The sequence below is a fragment of the Xenopus laevis genome, chromosome 6L (genome assembly GCF_017654675.1).
Source record: "Xenopus laevis strain J_2021 chromosome 6L, Xenopus_laevis_v10.1, whole genome shotgun sequence".
Classification (NCBI taxonomy): domain Eukaryota; kingdom Metazoa; phylum Chordata; class Amphibia; order Anura; family Pipidae; genus Xenopus; species Xenopus laevis.
In genome coordinates this window covers 129,597,458-129,620,836 of record NC_054381.1, presented here as the reverse complement: position 1 = coordinate 129,620,836, position 23,379 = coordinate 129,597,458, and the positions used below count along the sequence as shown (strand labels likewise).

At 38.7% G+C, this 23,379-nt stretch overlaps 1 protein-coding gene across 1 annotated transcript in view; it reads right to left on the bottom strand.

Annotated features, from left to right (window-relative positions):
• The window catches only part of LOC108704834 (potassium voltage-gated channel subfamily B member 2-like), a 142,616-nt gene that overhangs the window by 55,128 nt on the left and 64,109 nt on the right, over positions 1 to 23,379 (bottom strand). The gene's annotated exons all lie outside the window — the stretch shown is intronic.

The window sequence follows — 23,379 nt, the reverse complement described above, 5'->3', positions numbered from 1 at the left end:
AGCTTATTCTTTAGTGTTACCAATGAATGGATGCCTTATATGACAGTCACGTAGCATATACAGGTATGAGATCCCTTTTATTTCGGAAACCCATTATCCAGAAAGATCAGAATTACGGAAAGGCCGCCTTCCATAAATTCCATTTGATCCAAATAATCAAGATTTTTAAAAATGATTTCCTTTTTCTCTGTAATAATAAAACAGTACCCTGTGCTTGATCCAAACTTATATACAATTAATCCTTATTGGAAGCAGAACCAGCCTACTGGGTTTATTTAAAGTAGAAGGAAAGCTACTGAGGCAGATTATTGCCAATAGATTATCCACAATAGTGCAAACTATAACACTAGAGAATGCTTTACCATACTTGAGTAAACAGCTCTAGAAACTCTCTCTGTTTGTTTAGGATAGCAGCTGCCATATTGGCTTGGTGTGACATCACTTCCTGCCTGAGTCTCTCCCTGCTCGCTCATAGCTCTGGGCTCATATTACAGCAGGGAGGGGGGGAGGGAGGGGGAGAGGAGCAAACTGAGCATGCTCAAGCCCTAGCCCTGGAGGTTTTCAGATGAAAACAGGAAGTCTGATATAGGCGTCCATGTGTACACAATAGAAGGAAAAAAATGTGGTGTTTCTTTTGACAGAGGACTCAGAGCAGCATTGCTTTGAGGGCTTACTGGTGTATTTATATAGACCTTTCTAATAAAGCTTACTTAATTTTAGTCTTTCCTTCTCCTTTAATGTTTACATAATTTTCTAGTAGACGTAAGGTATGAAGATCAAAATTGCAGTAAGATCCATTATCTGGAAAGCCCCAGACTCTGAACATTCTGGATAATAGGTCCCATACCTGTAATATATTCATACAAGCCAGATGGTGTGTTTATTCATCCAAATCTGAAAGCAAAAGCCCTGTTGTGCCTATTATTATATATATTATTATGCTTATGTAGCACTGACATATTTCCCAACGCTGTACCATGTATATTCAATCCTTCACGTCAGTCCTTGCACTAATGGAGCTTCCAATCTCTTCTTGGAACTGAACCCAGAGCCCCAGCACTATAACGGCATTGCCACCCCAGCTGAGACGCTTCCTGTTGCTGTGACCCTTATTTCTAGAAACATTAACCTACTGTTGATAATAGGCAATAAGATTCATTTGTCTTGTGAACTATAGGTCTATAAGGCAAATATTCCCATTATACACAAGAAGCATTTGGCCGGCATCTTGAGCTTAATGACATCTCAGGGGCACATTGGCTGGCCTGCTGCCTGCCAGTCTGTCTAAATTAATACAGAAGATTATTGCATGCTGTTGTGTGCCCCGAACTCAGTAAAAACAAGGTCTATTGAACTTGGAGGATTAGCAGTTGTTAACAATGATTAAATACCATAAACTGGGGGTACATAGCCTATGTCTAGCTTTCTTGTACTATATACTGTACTTACATTACTTTATGGAGCTAACATTTGGACCTTTTAATATAATGGGATAGGTACGTTCTGGCCTTTTAATCTGGATTTTCTTATTCTTTTGGTCAAAACACCTTGTTCAGCATGAGTTTAATGAACAGGTGGGGGCAGTGTCGGACTGGGCAGTGGGACACTGGGAAAAACTCGGTGGGCGCTGGCCCATACTCGCGCTCTGGAAACTGCTGGCATTCCCCCAACCCCTTGCCAGTTGTGTAAAATGTAAAGTAAAATGATATGCATAGGGAGCATTGGGTATTGCATCTGGATAAGCTTACAGATCAGATGGGGCCCTTGAAGTGACAGCCCCGTTGGGCAGGGGCCACCCCCTCTCCCAGTCCGCGCTTAAAAGTTTAGCATCAGAGCAGGTCAAAAGGGGCTGCATCGCTAGCACAATGAGTGCTACATCGCTTTCTGCACTAGCAGAGCCGAATTTCCAGTTTAAAAAACGGAAACTTGGCTCTTAAAGTTAGGCTTTTTGCTGCCTCTTATAACTGGCCGTTGGGCCCAAAGAACCCAGTTCGACACAGGGGAAGAATTTTGCTATACTTTTTGACTACTGCATACCTCCCAACATTTAAACATTGGAAACAGGGACAAAAAGTTCTGGCGCGCGTAGCATGGCAAAAAGTTTTTGACCACGTCCATTTTAGGTCCATACCCCCTAAATACCATGTCCATTTTACAACATTTATCAGGTTATAGAACGTCTGAACACATTCTGGCAGTTTTAGAGGAATGTTTTATGTATTATTACAATTTTGCTAATGAAGGTGAATTGCTCTTTAAAGGGGATGTAAAGGCAAACAGATAAAATCCAATTTTTACTTTATGAAAGAGAAACTTATCTCCAATGTACTTTAATTAAAAAATGTCTACTGTTTTTATAATAAACCTGACTGTATGCAGTGAGATTCTCCCTTGATTTACTTGCTCTGACTGCTGCAGATAGGAAACTTTAGCTGGTCCCTAACTGATCTGCAGGGAAACTGATCATACTTTCAAACAGCAAAGGGAGCCCTTCCCACCTTACTTCCTAGAACTTGAGCAGCTTTGTTTGTTTCCCTATAGAGCAGGGACCATGTAGTGATTTGTATCCACAGCAGTCAGAGCAAGTAAATGAAGGGGGAATTTCACTGCATACAGTCAGGTTTCTTATAAAAAACGGTACTGATTTATTATTAGTGATAGGTTTCTTTTTCAGTTAATAAAGTAAAAATGGGATTTCATTTTTACATGACAACACAGGACCCAGTGCAGTCTGCATGTTCTGATTATTAATCTTACTGTATCTGCTTCTATGGCAGATATTATTTGACTTGTGCTGTTTGATAATTTTTGACAATCCCTAAAATTAGCCTCCTAACAGCACAACTGAGCATATGCATGGTCTTGGTCTTGCAGAGATGTATAACATTGCTACAAGATGGTGACCCCCTGTGGCCAACTTTGACAGCATAAATCATTTGTTAATTAGGCTTCTGGTGCAGTAAGTTCATGTTTATGTTTAGTATCCAAAATACAGCATTTCTAACATTATTCTATTTAGACTTTAGTTTCCCTTTAAGCTGCAAGTCAGTTTCCCCAAGAGACCTGCTTTTCTTAAATAGTTATAATTGTATCTTTGATTATCTTAAAATAGTTACATATCTAAGTGCTGAGTATTCTGGGCACTCTTAGTTAATTAAATTTTAGAAAAAGTGTAATTGTTTTTTTGGCGTCTGAGCAGGTGATCAAAGAGAAACTCAGGACATTTCAGTAAAAAACCGGGACTGAGGGCTGAGCTGTTAAATTCGGAACTGCCCTGGGAGGTATGCTGACTGTTGTTATTGCAACAAATTTATGGTTTTTGATATTTCTTGAACTTAACAGGGCAAATAGGAAACAAAAGCAACTCCATGTTTGGTCCTTGTGATGTAGATAATTTGATTATCAATGCACACTGAAGGGCTTAAACTAATTACATAGGAGTTAAATAATGATAAATAGTTTGTTTTAAATTTAAAGGCTGAATGCATTTTCAGCATGTAATTTGCTTATGATGGAAAAACACTTATATATGTGCTCCTGTAAGGCTAATGACACACACAGGTTGTTTGTCAGAGGAGAAAATGACCTATTTGCCTAGTTCTGCACATTACTTTTAAGCAGGTGACATTTCTGTTAAAATAAATATGTTAACCGTTAAAACAAATGGATGCATTGAGCTGTGATTGGAGGAAGTTGATTTCTAAAGATTAATAATGTTTAACTCATCTATCTATTGCTCCGCTATAGCCTAGTAAATCTAGATTCTATTGGCTTCTGACATGGCTACATATGGAACGCTACTCTCGGGAGGACAGGTATATTGAATTTCTATATAACACAATATAGCATCACTTCATCATGATGTCTTCTGGAATAAACACAAGGTACTGCTACTGACAGCCACGCAGGAAATACAGACATCACACAACTGTAGAAAAGTCTTTCTAAAAATGTCTTCAATTACATTCTAATATTAAAGGGGTTGTTCACCTTTAAAGTAACTTTTAGTATGATGTAGAGAGTGATATTCTGAGGCAAATTGCAATTGGTTTTCATTTTTTATTATATGTGGTTTTTGAGTTCTTTAGCTTTTTATTCAGCAGCTCTCCAGTTTGCAATTTCAACAATCGGGTTCCTAGTGTCCAAGTCACCCAAGCAACCATGCACTGATTTGGATGAGAGACTGGAATAGGAATAGGAGAAAGGAATAGACAGATGAGTTATAAAAGTAGCAATAACAATACATTTGTAGCCTTACAGACAATTTGTTTTTTAGATGGGGTCAGTAACCCCTATTGGAAAGCTGGAAAGATTCAGAAAAAAAGGCAAATCATTCAAAAATAAAAAATGAAGGCCAATTGAAAAGTTGCTTAGAATCAGCCTTTTTATAACCTTTAAGGGGGTTATTTATTAAAATCCGAATGTTAAAATCTCAAAAATAATCGTGTTTTTTTCACTAGAAAGCTTTAATTTTTACAGGTGAAAAAAAAACTCATTTATTATATCCCGATGCTGCAAAAAGCCAGAATCCGTAAATCATCCATCTCAGACCTGTCCAGGTCCTGTATAAGTCAATGGGAGAGGCACCTATCTCAATTTGAAGTTTTTGTGGCCTGCCCTGGGATTAGCCCGAAATCCAACTTTTTCAGGGTTTTTGGGCAAAAACTGAAAAATCCGTGATCCGGTTGAATTGAGTTTTTATTAATAAATAAGCAAAATTCGGGCGTGGGAATTTGTTCATGGTTTTTTTAAATAAAAAAAAAAAAGACTAAATTCGGATTTTAGTAAATGACCTACTATGTTTTGTATTTATCATTTGTATTAATTTTGTTCTTATTTTAATATTAGGATAGGTGAGGACAGACAGGCACAATCCACCATGTTTTTGCGCACGCCACATGGTGCCTTTTATTCAGCACCTGTCATACATCCAACAGTAAGAACAGGGCTGCTTTGCACTATGCACCTCCCTGGAATTTTTAAAATGATTGTAGTAATGAATATAGAATGGAAAACATATATTCTTTCATCTTTACAATTGACTTTTTCACATCCCTTTAAGTAGAAGTTTTTTGCTTGCTCTCATCATATTGTTGTAATACAGGGCTGCACAGAGTCAGGTCATTCCAATTGCTGCCAATACTCTTGTAACTAATGTTGCTTGCTTATAAATGACTAAAAGCATATGAAATGTTCCCTGCTCCCTGATGCACACCCAGGTACACCACTTAAATGGATCGATGGCTATAAACCATAATGTAATATACTGGACGTTGTCTGAACATGGAATAAAACTCAATTTAATTATCTGTTATATAGGGAATAAAGTAGCCCCTCTTGTAAAATATAAGGATATTATAAGTTACAGAGGAGTTCCATGACCATATAAAAGCACAAGGTGTTTTTTTTAGGGATGCACCAAATCCAGGATACGGCCGATTCCTTCTGCCCTCCCGAACCGAAATCCGAATCCTAACTTGGAGATTTGGAAATCATGTGACTTTTTGTCAAAAAACAAGGAAGTAAAAAATGTTTCTCATATGCAAATGAGGATTCGGTTCGGTATTCGGCCAAATCTTTCGCGAAGGATTGGGGGGTTCGGCCGAATCCAAAATAGTGGATTGGGTGCATCCCTAGTTTTTTTTTTACAGGACATAGAACTCCAAGGTGACTTCTTATATCCTTATATTATGCAACAGGGGGTACTTTATTTATTATAATACACAAGTTTCAGTTTCGAGTCATGTGACAGAAATGACATCACTTAGCTCCGGTTATAACCGATGACATCACTAAGCACCGTTTATAAGGATATCATTTACAGGATATTCATGGCTCTTGTGTATTATATCAGGGTATTGTCTGCTGTTAACCTTCTTCTTATTGGCAACAAGGTGGGTAATATTAAAGCTAGTCATAAATAAATCAAATATACGTGTTCGTGGCAACCCTCTGATCCCAGCCAATGTCCTTATACTATGGATGTTGATCGTTTCAGAGCTTAAAAATCGTATCTATCAGTCGATGCACCATATACTATGAAATACATTCTCATTTACAGTACTACCACCCATTTATACAACTGTTGCATATACCCATTCCCAAGCTGTGTTCCACAGAGGAGTATAGCCATGTCCCAATGCCAGTAGTAGAGGGATGGGATCTATTATCCAGAATACTCAGGACCTGGGGTTTTGGGATAAGGGATCTTTACGTGATAAATATCTCCCTACTTTAAATCTACTAAAAAATTATTTAAATATTAAATAAACGAGATAGGGTTGTTTTGCCTCCAATAAGGATTAGTAACATTTTAGTTTGGATCAAGTGCAATGTACTGTTTTATTATTACAGACAAGAAGGGGGGAGGAGAGGGAGGACAGACGGGGGACCCTCTGCCCTAGGGGCGGGCAAAATAGAAATCAGGGCCTGCTGAGATGTACAGCAGTTCTCAGGCAGTAACACTTGGGTGTAGTTTGGTTCTTACAACTGCTAATAGTGAGACCTCACATATCACTTGGTGGCTCCAGGGAACATATAACCTGTACATAAATACTTAGGGGCAAATTTACTAAAGGGCAAAGTGACTAACGCTGGCGAAAATTCCCTAGCGAAGGTGATAGACTCTAGCGGTACTTTGCTTCCTAACGCATGGCGAATCTGCGCTCTGGCCAATGGACGTAACTATGCAAATTCACTAAGATGCGGATTTTACGTTACCTCTTGCGCCAGACTTGCCTTTGCCACCTCAGACCAGGCATAGTGCAAAAGAGTAGATAGGACTTCCTCAAAAATAGTTGAAAAGTCCCAAAAAATACTAGCGTCTTTTCCTTTTTCAGGGTGATAGGCTGAAAAATAGCGTAATTTTTTTTTTGAGTAACCGGCTTCCCCCCTACATTTCCTAACATAGGGGACATAAACTATACACTGGGCTCATGTGTTGGGCAATATAACAACTCTATTTTATTTTATTAAGGTTTCCCGGGTTTGTGTAATGTAATGTATTTGGTGCAACATATACGTCCATTCAACTTTAACTTCCCGCCGTATGCAAATTAGCCAACACTAGTGCAACTTCGCTTTGCTTGGCGAACTAACGCTAGCGCAACTTCGCCATTGTTCGGCACACCAGACGCAACTACAGATTTTAGTGAATTAGAGTTGTCCTGGCGAATCTACATCTGGCGAAGTGTTGCGCTTTGAGCTAAGCCGTCGCTGGCGGATTTTCGGAGGTTAGTGAATTTGCCCCAAAGATTGATGAACTACATTGCATTACATGAGTGGTTAGTGTCTATTGCCAACCAGTCAGTGCACATTCTGTCCTCTTTGCTGCCCATCTACAATAATCTGCATTCAAAATTGCAGAGTAAGAACAGAGATTTTTTTTTTGCTTCTCACTCTCCGAAAAATAATACTATTTTATATGTATTTACTTATTTTAGAGGCAAATATAATATACATCAGCTCCAGGGAAGCACAGATTTGTTTCATCTCAAGATGGCTAGATTTGTTCTTCATGATACAGAGCTGCTGAAAATAGCACAACCTGACATTTCCAAACGCCTTTTCATTCTTGGGCGTATTGTGCTGAATATCACTCACTCTGTAACCCACAAAATGAATTGGACCGTTAAAGCAAGCAGAACAATTGCAAGGGGTTAGGGGAAAAGAACACAGCAAAATACCATGACAACCTGTCACAATGAATGGGATAAGACTAACATGGAAGGTCTTCCTTTGTCAGGAAAGCACAGTTGAGACCTGCGCACACAGTGTTACATTATCTGTGCTGACACAAGGGTGCTGCATAGAACTTCAGCAATGAGACACTAGGCTTGTGAACCGCTTGCTAGTAACACACTAAAATGCCAAAACCTGATTTTTTGTGAATATACATAATTTCCAAAAGGATTTTCTTAATGCCCTATTCAAGATAACCTTTTATCCAGAAAGCTCTGTCTCCCATATAGTCCATATTGTTAAGCAAATAATTCTGATTTTTAACATATTTCTCTTTTCTCTGTAATCATAAAACAGTACATTGTACTTGATGGTAAATAAGCTGCATGAATCCATATTAGTAGTACAAAAACAGTAATGGAGTTATTTAATGTTTTAGATCCAAATTATGGAAACAGAACTTATCCAGAAAACCCCAGTTTCCAAGCATTCTGGAGAACATATGCCATATGCCAACGGTATAATTTATTACTTATCTTCTTTTAATTTCTATTGTCTTTTCACAAAGGAATTTCACTGTATTAATGGGGATCATGTGAACCCAATTTTGGATCCCAAGGGGCAGATTTACTAAAGGGTGAAGTGGCTAATGCTAGTGTCAATTCACTAGTGTTACCACCCACAGGGACATCACCAATTTACTAATAGGCGCAGGCGTCACTTCGCTATCGAAAGAGATAGACCCTAGCGGTGATTCGTACTCTATCGCCAGGTGGCTTTTCGCTCTGGCGAATGGACGTTACTCCGCAAATTCACTAAAATGAGCCTTATTATGCTTGCTCAAGAAACCATCCAAGCCACTCTTAAAGGAGAATTCAACCGTTAACCCTACATAGACCCCCCTCCCTCCTCCCCCCCAGCCTAGCTGCCCCCCGGGGAAATGCCCCATACTTTTTACTTACCCCTCGGTGCAGATTCAGGGATCACAGTTCCCGGCAGCCATCTTCAGGGTCTTTGGTAATATGAGTGCATGTGCAGTTGCATGAGCAATTTCCTGGTTTGCGACAACTGCGCATGCGCCGAAATGGATGGAAATTGCCGAAGTGCCGGAAGAAGACACGAAGACCCTGAAGATGGCTGCCGTGAACTGTGATCCCTGAATCTGCACCGAGGGGTAAGTAAAAAGTTAGGGACAGTTCCCGAGGGGGCAGCTAGGCTGGGGGGAAGGAGGGTCTACATAGGGGGGGTAGGTTTTTTTTAGTTAACAGTTGAATTCTCTTTTAAAGGCATTAACAGAATCTGCCATAACAACATTACTACTTTTCTCCTGTCTGTTCTCTCAAATGCTTGGTGACTAGTATGTTACTAGCTGTTTGATTACTATGGGTTCCTTAAAGGGATTCTGTCATGTTTTATGGGATAGTTTTTATTTCTAAATTCCACTGTTTACATTACAAATGTTACATTACAATTTTATTCCAGAGCCAACAAATGTATGGTGTGCAGATAGTCACCTCAGGTCATTGAGGTGACTGATCCTGTGATATCAGGAAGAGCCAGTACTTCACAATGGAACTGCATTCAGATAAGCTAATGTTTCTCCTACTCAATGTAACTGGAGGAGTTGTGGTGGGACTTTTTACTATGGAGTGCTATTTTCATGTCTACCACTAGATGGGTATGGGCACATTTTTAGGAATGCAGGTGTCAGGGAGCTGTATCTTGTTACATTCCCATTGTTCTGTAGATTGGCTGTCAGGCGAGGGAGGCACGTGATATCACTCCAACTAGTGCAAGGGGCAAAATGGAACTGGAATGAATTGTCATCTCAGCATTTATAGATGTTCCTGTTGTTAAAAAAAAAAACTAGAGGCACATTCCTGAAATGTTATCCTTTTGTATAAAGATCCTCAACTTCATGGCTAACTTTCAAAAGATACAAACCCTCTTATCATACTTCTAACCCTAGTGCTAACCCACACCAAAGGATTTTCTACTATTTCATGCCAAAAAGATAACCATCTTTTAACAGTGACTGTATTACAAAAATAAATAAGGGCTTGAACAGTAAACTAAGATGCCTTATAAAGTGTGCTTACTTTAAATTCAAAATTTGTGGTCCAGTTGCCTTGACTACTCTTCCAACCTGTCAAAATACATATACGCATTCAAATCTGTTATGTACAACAAAATGTAAACAATATCATCATGCTCCATCTTTCCCACTATAATTACATACTATCACTCCAAATTGCAGTGTAGCAGTAATGAGTGACTATAGTTTAATCAGAGCACAAATCACACGACAGAGGGCAACTGTGATACTAACCCCATGTCATAAAAAAAAAGATTCCGCTGGAGGAGCTATTAACTGATGCATTTTGGAAAAAAACATGTTTTCCTGTGACAAAATCTCTTTAAACAGGTTCAAACTTTGCGACTTCTATTAAAATACTGTACTCCTATTTCCACCATGAGGTCGGGAATCAAAGATTAAGCACTGTAGAAATAATAACATGAGCTGATGGTAATTTTATCCCATAATTAAAAACTATGTAAAAACATTTGTAATTGCAAGGAGGGAAAAGCAGGGCAATCGAGAACTCTCCCCTACTGACCTGAAACCCCCTACCCACTGTTCTGAGACCCCTAAGGAGGCCAGTCCTATAGTCTGGACATATTCCAAGTGTTTTTGCACAACATCACTGAACAACACGTATACTGATCTTAGCAGTCCTCTAGTCTATTATATTCACTTAACAGTGTCTGCCATCTTATTTGCAATTAATACAGTCATAACCTCTCTATATAGTGATTTATAGGAATACTTTATATTGCTTTTGTGACAAACTACAAGTGCTTGGCATCGACTATCCAGCAGGACTGAATTATTTGCATTCTGTAGCCAAGGGTTAACAGAGCTTTCAAATACATCCTGCTAATGATAACCAGCTAACCCAAAATGAATAGCTATTATGGCTCTGTAATTACTGGAGAATTAAATAAATGTAACTGCACATTTTAATGATTATCACATATTTCTCAAATCGCACTTTCGATGCAAATCCATAATATCTAGGCTCTATGCTTTATTGTAGCATTTAGCGCAGGCAGTTCCATCGGCTCAGTTCTCGCACTCCTTCCAAATAACCGGCATTAGCTCTTAATTTAATGATAACATGTGGGATTCCCTAATCACTTCTGTCATTTTCCAATTTGCTCATTTTCCCAAAACACATCGAGGCAAATTTACAGGAGACCCCCAGGGAGGCCTACAGTTTAAAATAAGATGAAGGGAAGAGATAGATTTTACTTTGGAAACATCAGATTTATTATCTATAACTCCGAACCAACGTCAACGAAGATTTATATCAATTAAAGGATATCATTAAAGGAGAACTAAAGCTTAACTAAAGAAGTAGGCTAGAAATATTGTATATTATTTTTGGAACAATCACAACCGTTTTGTGCAGTAAAGATCTGTGCCTCCAAAGATGCCCCAGTAGCTCCCCATCTTCTTTTCTGCTGATTCACTGCACATGCGCTATGCTACTGTCACTTACTGAGCTTAGGGACCAAATCAAAATATACAGTACACAAAGAATATAATTGTCACAATATAAGGCTGATTAGTAATTAATATGTATAATTACTATATGGCAGCACAGAAACCAGTGCAACTAGCATCAGAATTTAATATTTTATAATCCAGGCCAACCTCATTTTCTGTTTGATAATTTGTAACAACCCCTAAGCTTAGCGTCTCAACAGCTGCTCAGAGCCCACTGAGCATGTGAGTGTCGCAGACACTTTCCAAGATGGTGACCCCCTGTGACAAGTTTGAAGTCCTGGATCATTGCTGCTATTGAGAAGCTGAAACTCTAGGCTGGTGCAATAAATTCAGTATATAAAATTTGGCATTTTTACGAGTTAGTTCTCCTTTAAGACTGTCAAGTAAAGCACATGTGCTTTCTATTGGAAATGTGACCCGCCGTACACTATGATTACATTATAGATAGGGAAACAAATATGTGTTCAAAACAAAGTGTCAGCTAAGGTTTCTCGGTAGGGTCTCATATTCCTATGGTTCTCAGCACCTCACCAAAATGCCCACGACAATTGCTTACAAAGAATAAGTACTGGCCTCTCTTTCTCCAGCTCACTAAAATGGAATTTTACATTATTAATCTTGTACATGTCAACACCAGTGGTTTTTACAGCTTTACCGACAGATGAACGTCACTAGTACACATTGCAAGTATACCATTCCCTTAAAAACTGGGGTATGGAGAGATGAGTCAACCAGCAGTTTGAAAGGGAAAAAGTAGATATGAATGATTAATACAATGTGACCGACTGCTCTACTTCCCATGAACCAGCTTCATTCGTCTAACAAGGCAACATGTTTCAGGTTTATGAGATGCAATGAATAGGTTATTTTTTAATCCCGAGTGATTGCAAATCTGGGGCAAAGCAATTTCATAGAAATAAGTAACAGGCCTATCATTTTTTTAGTAGCAGACACTGTTCTGCAACCCAGAGAGCCATATTCAAAAGTAAAACCGATTTCAAAGAAATCAGAACTGAAACATAAAAGCACATGGCCTTCAGATGTCAGCCTGTTCCAGTGAATTCTGTATTTCTGAAAAACGTAATGCCCTATATAAGATTCATGCTTAGAACTGAGAATTATTCTCCAGGTTACATCAAAATATCATATATGTGCTAATTGCTATTGATGACAATGTAAGAAAAAAAGCTGCAATAACAATTAGTTATATATTTATTGTATATTAATTGTTGTTTTGGCTAGAGGTGGGTTTATGGTCAGGCTCAAGTTGGTTAATGATGATATGCATTTGTCTACTTGTCAGAACACAATAATTGCACTGCAACTGTGCAGGGGCAATAAACCCAAATTAAGCACCAAATAAATAAGAAATCTGGAGTTTATTGCTGCCATCTTTTATCTTTTGTTTAATTAGTCCTGTCCCAATGTATTATATGCCACTATTAATAATATTGTGATTGTGTCACTTGTATAAGCAGAGTTGTACAATTTTTTTTCTTAATCATAGTACAAATATAGGATTCATTATCTGGAAACTCATTATCCAGAAAGCTCCGAATTATTGAAAGGCTCCATTTTATCCCATTATCCAAATCTTTAAAAATTATTTCTTTTTTGTTTGCAATAATAAAACGGTACCTTGTACTTGATCCAAACACATGATTAATCCTTATTGGAAGCAAAACCAGCCTATTGGGTTTATTTCATGTTTACATGATTTTCTAGTAGACTTAAGATATACCCTAGGCCCCGAGCATTCTGGATAATAGGTCCCATACCTGTACACTGTTATGCTATGACATTCTGATTCGATCATTACAGATCAAGGCAGGTCTGATTTTATGGGCAGATTGAGGCCCATTAGGTCTAAAGGATGAGAAAACCTAATAAAGCATCTCTTTATCTATACATTGCCCCCAGCCCAGCCACCTAAAACTCCATATTTGTTTTAGAGAAAATTGATGCATAAATTCTCCATTTGCCTGGATTTCCAGAGCAGTGTTCCCATTGTTGCATCATCAACAGTGTTTCATGGGTGATGTCACCATGGTTTTTCACTAGGGATGCACCGAATCCAGGATTCGGTTCAGGATTCGGCCATTTTCAGCAGGATTCGGATTCGGCCGAATCATTCTGCCAGGCCGAACCGAATCCGAAAATGCAAATTAGGGGCGGGGAAGAAATCGTGTGACTTTTTGTCAGAAAACAAGGAGGTAAAAAATGTTTTCCCCTTCCCACCCCTAATTTGCGGATTCGGTTCGGTATTCGGCCGAATTTTTCGCAAAGGATTCAGGGGTTCGTCCGAATCCAAAATAGTGGATTCGGTGCATCCCTATTTTTCACCCATGTGCTGGGTTTGGGGAAGACAAAGGCTGTGCTAACAACCCATGTAGGAGAATAAAAAGTTCCCCACATAAAAAAAGGCAAAAGAAATGTTTTTGAAGGACTTTTATCCATCAAACGTGTATAGTTTTGGATGCCTTTTAAAAGTCAATGATAAAATATATTCCAAATATAATGTTTGTTATTTTCTTTCCTGGACCTAAAATAACAAATGAAAGTGCCATCTGGAATAACGCAGTTTTCGCATTTAGGATGCTAATTCATTTACAGTTTGGACTTTGAAGTTCTGATTTTAACTCAATTCATCTGTAAACATTTTTTAATGCTTCCTATTTAATAATTCATGAAATTCTCAACACAGTCTCTGCCACAACACAATTCCTACATCGCATACAATCTAATTAGAGGTTAGATAAAATGTTCTTGAATAAGACTTTTCTTTTACTTCTTTTTTCTTTTACTTGACAAAGAATATAAGTTTGGAATGCTAACAAATGCTAGGAACAGATGTCTTGTCAGAAATAAATTATTAGCTGTGTCTGCAAAACATTATTGAAGATTGTGGAGGAGGAGGTACAGAAGTGACAGGCCAGTAAGTTGATGAAATGGAATAGCTTAACTATATAGGTAATGTAATTTAGTTGTGATTTTAAATAAGTAAAAAGAAAAAAAACATTCAGCTAGTTAATCAAATGAATGCATCTATGCCTAACATGAACCCAATAAACTGGACTGGGAGCATTTGTTTGGAACAGGTAAAATCACATGAGAACAGAATCACAAGCAGCTGTCCAGGCTTAAAGGGGCAGTATACCGGTAAGCCTCCTTCAGGGCCATTTAGCTGCTAATATTAATATTTTAATTGGTTAAGAAAAATATATATATATATCCTGACGACGTTTCAAGAGGAAACGAAACGCGTTGATGTGGGGGAACATTTGAAAATTTAAATAAATTCACCAGTGATTATGTCCGTGAGTGCCTCCAATAGCTACAATTATTTAGGAACATCAAGGAGACACACAGGGAACTTGGTGTGAGATTTTGAGTGCTGAAACTTAGGGGCAGATTTATCAAAGGCCTAGGTGAAAATTCAAAATTTGAAAAAAAAATTGAATTTCGAAATTTATCATGTACTTTAAAAATTAGACTTCGACCTTTCACCATCTAAAACTTTTTTTTGGGAAAAACTTTGAATCATACGATTCAAATCTGCTATTACTTCGATTCCTACAATTCAAATTTCGTAAACGGACCTGTTTGATCGAAAACGGACCTATTCGACCAAAAAAAACCTTTGATTTAATTTCAGTTGGTCTTTTTGAATTAGAATTTTGAAGTTTTTCAAATTCGAAATTCTACCCTTAAAAATCTGCCCCTTAATGTGACTATATATATATATATATATATATATACGATATATATAGGATCTGTTATTTGGAAATCCATTATTTAGAATATGCGAATTATGGAAAGGCCATCGCCCATAAACTCCATTTAAATCAAATAATTCAAAAATGTTTTAAGTTATTTCCCTTTTCTATGCAATAATAATACTTGATCCTAACTGAGATATAATTAATCCTTATTCATGGCAAAACAATCCTACTGGTTTTAGTTAATGTTTAATTGATTTTTCAGTAGACTTAAGGTACGGAGGTCCAAATTACAGAAAGATCCCTTATCTGGAAAACCCCATGTCCCAAGCATTCTGCATAACAGGTCCCATACCTGTATATTATATTTATATACAGGTATGGGATCCATTATCCAGAAACCTGTTATCTAGATAGCTGAGAATTATAGAAAACCCTTAACCAAAACCACTTTAACATGCAATAAAAAATGTGTTGGATTTAACGGCTTTTAACATTATAACTATCTATTAAAAACATTGCAGAATTAACGGCAGTATTAAGTATGGCAGGGGCTGATTTTTTTGTTTAGACAGCATTATATATATTTACAGTATTGTCTTATATAATACTGAACTATAGTAAGGGGCTTTCTTACAGTGCCGTAGTAATGATGTTATATAGCTATGCAGCAGAATACATTCATAAGGCAGACCGTGCAAATATTTAAATCAACCTATCAATCACTCAAGACTCAGGCAGACAGAAAGCAATCATTAGCATTAAAGATATAGCACAAGCTTTCAAAGTAAGTGACACTAATAAAATGAAATGGCGTAGCTTTAATAAATCCAAATAGCTTACAGCACAGCATACTTGTAATGCCTTTCCATGACTATATACATTTTTGAAGACAAAACTCCTTTGATCCAAGACTCTTCTGAAAATACATAATGCACAACTGCATGGACCTTGCCCATTCCTTGTTCCCTTTGAAAGAGAATTCCTATAAGCTCACTGGGGAGTGAAGCCTGTGGTGGATATAATTGTCTCTATGATAATATCATGTATCACTCATGTCATGCAAAGACCTTCTACTCTCCAGTCTGCTCTATAGCAGGTGTTATCAGTAATCAAGCTGAAAAGCCCCGTACAGCATTGCAGCAGCTCCAGCCCATAAATCAGAAGAAGTCAATAGAATTGACACAAGGTTATCTGTGCTGCATATAAGAAGAGTGGGGTATGGTTTTGTATTATTATCTTTAATTAAAAATTACAATCATTAGAATAAAAAGCAAAATCTTTAACTGTGAAAGAATCCATATATATATAGGATGGGTTAGTATTGATCACATTTCTCTCATCTCTTCGCAATGTCAGTTTAACATACATATGTGTTAAACTAACATACATATTATTGGATATGGCAGTTTCATAAATTTTACTCTAGAAAAATTACATTACATTAATGGTCTAAGACAGGCAAGTCCGAAGTGAGGCCCAGGGGCCAATTGCATCCCGTTTTTAAATTTCCCCCGGCCCTCAGCCTCCACCATGAAATAATAATAAAGGCCCGCCAGCACAGTGCGATCAGGAATCCCATAGAAGTAATATTAAGGCACATTAGTGAAATGATCTGCCACTTGGTCTATACTGCTGCCTGTGTGCTGAAGGTGTTTGTAATAGACACGTACTGCCAGGTGTCAATAGATGTAGTGACGTGCCAGTACAGTAAACTAAAGAAGTAAGGCATCACTACGTGCCAGTACGTGTCTATTACTAACACCTTCAGCACACAGGCAGCAGTATAGACTAAGTGGCAGATCATTTCACTAATGTGCCCAAATATTACTGCTACGATTACTCGATTCCTGTAATTTAATCTTCGTGATTCAAAGAATGTCGGGCTGAATGGTCGGCCCCAACACATTTTCACCTCACCAAATCTGGCCCTCGTTGCAAAAAGTTTGGGCACCCCTGGTCTAAGAGTAGACTACCTGTACCCAGGGCCACCATCAGGGGGGCACAGGGGGTACTGCTGTAGCAGGGGCCTAAAGGGGGGCCCCTTGACTGTGCCGAAGCCGTGCCGCATCTGCTTTAGTCCCGACGGGCTGAAGTTCCGAAGAGCCGAAGCTGCGAAAAGATCCGAAGTCGCTAGAGGAGCCGAGATTGAAGTCCTGAAGCAGCAAAAAGACCCGAAAGTCTCGAAAGGAGCCAAACTTGAAGTCCTGAAGCCACGAAAAGACAGAAGCCAGGAAAGGAGCCGAAGCTGAAGTCCTGAAGCCACGAGTTCAGTTCTACTGAACACCAATGTGTTTTTTTTAAATTTTATTAAACCCCTAGTCACCAATGTATTATTTTAATACTCTATAGGCCCCTGCCAACATTGTTTTTTTAAAAAAAATATTCTCTGGGGCCCCATTGTTTCTTTTTAACTAGTAAGGGGTTGCCCTGCGCCAATGTTTTTTTTAACTTATAGGGGGGCCCTGGTAACCAATTATTTATTTTACCTTGTAGGGGGGCCCTGACCACCAATGTTTTTTTTTAAAAAAAAAACTTTTGTGGGGGGCCCTGGCATCACAGTTTTTTTTTTTACTTATAAGGGGGCCCCAGACCTTCAATGGCTTTTTATAACTTGTGTGTGTGGGGGTTTACCATTTTTTAGCACTGATGTCTGTGTGGTCTTTTAACTGTGGTTTGGGGTGGCCGGGATCTGAGCCCTGAAAATTTTGTTGTACTGGGCCCCGTGATTTCTAATGTCGGCCCTGCCTGTACCTGTGGAATTGCAAGGCCTATCGCTGACACATGGAAAGTAGGTGGGTATCAGCTGGAACATGGGATCAGCATTCTTGCTCAACTGCCACCCATTAGCACAAGAGGCACACACACAACATTTCACTAGCAAGATAATGGAAACAACTGCCAGATTGAGATGGTCATTTTGATTGTATTGGTTCTTCCCAAGAAAAAGTAGGGTTCAAATAGACCTGTACCTATGTGCCTAATAAAAAGCCAAACCCTAAAGCCTAAAACTGGTACTGCAGAATCGAATTGATTTAGAAATTCCATTAACTGGCTTAGGGGGAAAGGGAGCAGCATTGGGTCTGCCTCTTAAAAAAGCAGGAGGATTAATTTAATCTGCAAACCCATTATTCAGAAACCTCTGAATTATGACAGTCTCACATCCCATAGCGTCTTATTCAACCTAGCAATTCCAAAAGGGGTTCTTCACCTTTAAATTAACTTTTAGTAGGATGTAGAGAGTGATGTTCTGAGAATTTTTGAAATTGACTTTAATGTTTTATTATTTGTGGTTTTTAAGTTATTTAGCTTTGTAGTCAGCAGCTCTCCCGTTTGCAATTTCAGCAATCTGGTTGCTAGGGTCTAAATTACCCTAGAAATCATGTATAGGAGAGGCCTGAATAGAAAGATGAGTGTTCAAAAGTAGCAGTAACAATAAGGGGCAGATTCACTAAGCTCGAGTGAAGGATTCGAATGAAAAATACTTTGAATTTCGAAGTATTTTTTTTGGTACTTCGACCATCGAATTGGTTAAATTCGTTCGAATTCGAACGAAATCGAACGAATCGAACGAAAAATCGTTCGACTATTCGACCATTCGATAGTCGAAGTACTTCCCCTTTAAAAAAAACTTCGACCCTTTACTTCGGCAGGTAAAACCTACCGAAGTCAATGTTAGCCTATGGGGAAGGTCCCCATAGGCTTGCCTGTGATTTTTTGATCGAAGGATTTTCCTTCGATCGTTGGATTAAAATCCTCGAAAATCCTTCGATCGATCGATCGCAGGATTAGCGCTAAATCCTTCGACTTCGATATTCGAAGTCGAAGGATTTCAATTCGAGGGTCGAATTTCGAAGTATTTTTAACTTCGAAATTCAAACCTTAATGAATCTGCCCCTAAATGTGTAGCCTTACAGAGTATTTGTTTTTGAAATGGGATCAGTAACCGCCTTCTGAAAGCTGGAAAATTTCAGAAGAAGAATGTTTTTATTTTTTTTTTGTAACCTTAAAGAGGCTCTCCATCCTCAAACACATTTCAATGTTTGTAAAGTTGCGAAAATACAATTAAAAAGCAGTATCTGGCTGTTTACATTCTCTGCACTGCCGTCTCCTCTGGACGTCTGTCCTGTTAACCCTGTTTTCATTTGAAATGACCATTTACACATAACTTCAAAACCATAAAAAAAATCTATAATGAATGTATAATGGAACATTCTTTACAATTATATTTTCTTTCATTATGAAAAAAAGTAGTTTGAGGGTGGAGGGCTGCTTATTATAAATGTAGAATTTAGTATAAATATATTAATTCATTTTCTTAATAGAAAATAGCCCCACTTTAGGCTGACTACACTTTTTTTCTGCAGTGTAAACCATGACAAGCTATTTTATTATTCTTCACAGTATTTTACAGACAGCCAACAATAATGTACTTCCTGAGCAAATAAAGACCTTTCAGTGGAACACAGATTCTGCACCTGCTCTCAAGCTGTAGGAAAGCCCAGAATAAACACTGGCAGGCTCTTCTACATTGATATGTGCACAGGTACGGATGCACACAAATGGCGTGTTGCCTTTTCCTGGCTGTTGTGTCTGCAAGGATAAGTCAAAGTACACGTTACTGAGCCAACATGTGGTTTTCTATGTAAATTACAGATCTATTCACATACAAATTACATTACATAAAATAAACATTAAATAAGGTGCAGTTTTATTTCATGATGCACCATCACAAAACAGTAGACCTCATATACCATTGCTTACTTTAGGTGAAAGAGCAACATAGGGAGTAAAAAAAACATCTTGTGTCCTTTGATACTACCCAGCTTGTTCTTCTAAACGGTATGCAAGCCACGGGATTTTCAAAGGGATGCCTACATACCACCCCAGAACGTACCTCCCAAAGTATTCATGGGCAAGGTGCAGCTCTTTGTGCTCTATTCAGGGTGCTAACAGATTCATCAACCAGGGCCCCTGTCGTGTCTCGTGCCTCTATGCACACATGCTCCATCTGACATCACTGAATGTTTGACGTGCATTTGTGCATTGCATTCTGGAAAACCTGGGGGTATGACGTAAATTGGGGGAGCTTAAAGGAGAACTAAAGCTTAACTAATGAAGTAGGACAGAAATATTGTACATTATGTTATGAACTTCTGTACCAGCCTAAGGCAACCACAATCCTTTAGCAGTAAAGATCTGTGTCTCCAAAGATGCCCCAGTAGCTCCCCATCTTCTTTTCTGTTGATTCACTGCACATGCTCTGTGCTGCTGTCACTTACTGAGCTTAGGGGCCCACTCACAATATACAGTACACAGAATAGAAATGTCACACTATAAGGCAAATTAGTAATTAATACAGATAATTGCTACATGGCAGCACAGAAACCAGTGCAATTAGCATCATAATTTAATAATCAGCCCTGTAGCATCATCTTATATTACAGGCTAACCGCATTTTCTGATTGATAATTAGTGACGACCCCTAAGCTTAGCTTCTCAACAGCTGCTCAGAGCCCACTGAGCATGTGAGTGTCACAGACACTTTCCAAGATGGTGACCCCTTGTGACAAGTTTGAAGTTTTGGATCATTGCTGCTATTGAGAAGCTGAAACTTTAGGCTGGTGCAATAATTTCAGTACTGTGTATAAAATATGCATTTTAGCCATATTAACTTTTAGGGTTTAGTTCTCCTTTAAGTGGAGGAAGTGCAAACTGGGTCCAAACTCCAAACTAAATCATATGAGTTGACATGTCTGTGGGCATGGGTCAGGGTGCAAATTACAAAAAAACACTGTGATTTATGTCATTCTTTGCACTTTTGCACTACCCTGTGCTTTGTAAATAAGCCCTCATGTTAAGAACAATTAGGTAATTGTAAGCTTAATTTACAACGGCTCCTAAAATGTATGTAAAATTGATTGACACTATTTGTGTCTCCTTTAAACTTGTGGTGAATGACAATGCATCCCTTCTGCCTGCTCTGATCAATTACGCACACAACCGAGTATTGGCAAAAGGGAACCCTGGAATTAACAACATTTATTACCGTACCATGTCTCAGAAACATTGCAGCAACACATTCCAAGTTTAACATTAACCTTATACTTATATCCATGGCTAGTAAGAGTTAATTTGCCTCTTTATCATCCACTTCAAGAGAACCATATACTACATATTTATAGGAAGGATACACTTCAATATTCCGCAAGTGCTCAGTAAAGTTTGTGAAAGAAAGTTTTATTTATCTTCGTACTTACGTGCATTCATATGCATGAGCACTTCAGTGCTTCACTGCCAGGTTAAAATGAAATATTATCCACAGATTACAGTGACTCAGTGGCTCCTGTAGTCAAAGTATGTCATTGTGCCGACTTTTTGCCTGCAGGCTAATTGTGGCTATGTTGTGACTCATGATTAAAGCTTAGCCCTCTAACAGCAAATAGCTATTGCCTCATGCACATACCTACTTTAAATGGAGGTGAATAAACAGCACACATTATTTCTATAATCTGGGCAAAAACAAAACAAAAAATAAATATAGACAGTGTTGGACTGGGATGCCAGGGGCCCACCAGAAAACCTTAGATGAGGGCCCACTTTCAAAACTATTATTCCTCCTCTCCTCACTCAACCACTTTATTTTTCTACTCTTTTATCTCTACATACTATACTCTATTCTTCCATTATTAAGCCTCTAAAAGAAATAAGGAATAACCATGAAATAGGCCAAATGGTTAGAATCAAGAGGGCCCACTAACACCTGGGCCCACCGGGAGTTTTCCTGGTATCCTGGTGGGCCAGTCCGACGCTGAATATAGATATACACATAGAGATGTAGAACTGACCTCATCAAATATAGCAGTTTCAAGCTATTCTGAACTCTTCCAATCCCGGCTCTTGCCTGCCTGACCATTCTGAACTCTACCGATATTGACCCTTGCCTGCCCGACTATTCTTTAAACACTTAGAAGTTTCCTTGTTTCCACTGGATGTGGTTTTTCTCCCGTAACTTTTTAACCCTTAGGGGCCGATTCATCAAGCTCGAGTGAAGGATTCGAAGTAAAAAAACTTCGAATTTCGAAGTGTATTTTGGGCTACTTCGACCATCGAATGGGCTACTTCGACCTTCGACTACGACTACGCCTTCGAATCGAAGGATTCAAACTAAAAATAGTTCGACTATTCGACCATTCGATAGTCGAAGTACTGTCTCTTTAAAAAAAACTTTCGGCAGCTAAAAGCTACCGAAGTCAATGTTAGCCTATGGGGAAGGTCCCCATAGGCTTGCCTAAGTTTTTTTGATCGAAGGATATTCCTTCGATCGTTGGATTAAAATCCTTCGAATCGTTCGATTCGAAGGATTTAATCGTTCGATTCGAAGGATTTAATCGTTCGATCGAAGGAATAATCCTTCGATCGTACGATCGTAGCATTTGCGCTAAATCCTTCGACTTCGATATTCGAAGTCGAAGGTTTTCAATTCCTAGTCGAATATCGAGGGTTAATTAACCCTCGATATTCGACCCTTGATGAATCGGCCCCTTAGGGTCTGTCCCTGTACAAGGCACTAGTAGTCAGTACAAATTATGTTAGTGGAACAGACCAGGTAGACGCAGTAATCTGCTGCAAAAATGCCTTTTATTCGACACTACGGGGCCGATTCATCAAGAGTCGAATATCGAGGGTTAATTAACCCTCGATATTCGACTGTGAACTAAAATCGGTCGACTTCGAATATCGAAGTCGAACGATTTTGCGCAAATCCTGCGATCGATCGATCGAAGGATTTTTCGTTCGATCGAACGATTAAATCCTTCGAATCGAACGATTCAAAGGATTTTAATCCAACGATCGAAGGAAAATCCTTCGATCAAAAAATCACAGGCAAGCCTATGGGGACCTTCCCCATAGGCTAACATTGACTTCGGTAGCTTTTAGCTGCCGAAGTAGGGGGTCGAAGTTTTTTTTAAAGGGAAAGTACTTCGACTATCGAATGGTCGAATAGTCGAACGATTTTTCGTTCGAATCATTCGATTTCGTTCGAATTCGAACGAATTTAACCAATTCAATGGTCGAAGTACCCAAAAAATACTTCGAAATTCGAATTTTTTTCATTCGAATCCTTCACTCGAGCTTAGTGAATCGGCCCCTACATGTTTCGAGCCAAATTGACATTTGGTGTTTAGTACACTTGACAAAGGGCAATTTGGCTCGAAACATGTAGTGTCGAATAAAAGGCATTTTTGCAGCAGATTACTGCGTCTACCTGGTCTGTTCCACTAATATAATTTATTCTTTAAACACTGCCTGTACCAACTCCGGCCTGATTAACCTTGCTTGAACTCCGCCTGTACCGACCACTGCCTGTCTAACTCTGCTTAAACTCCGCCTGTACCGACCCCGGCC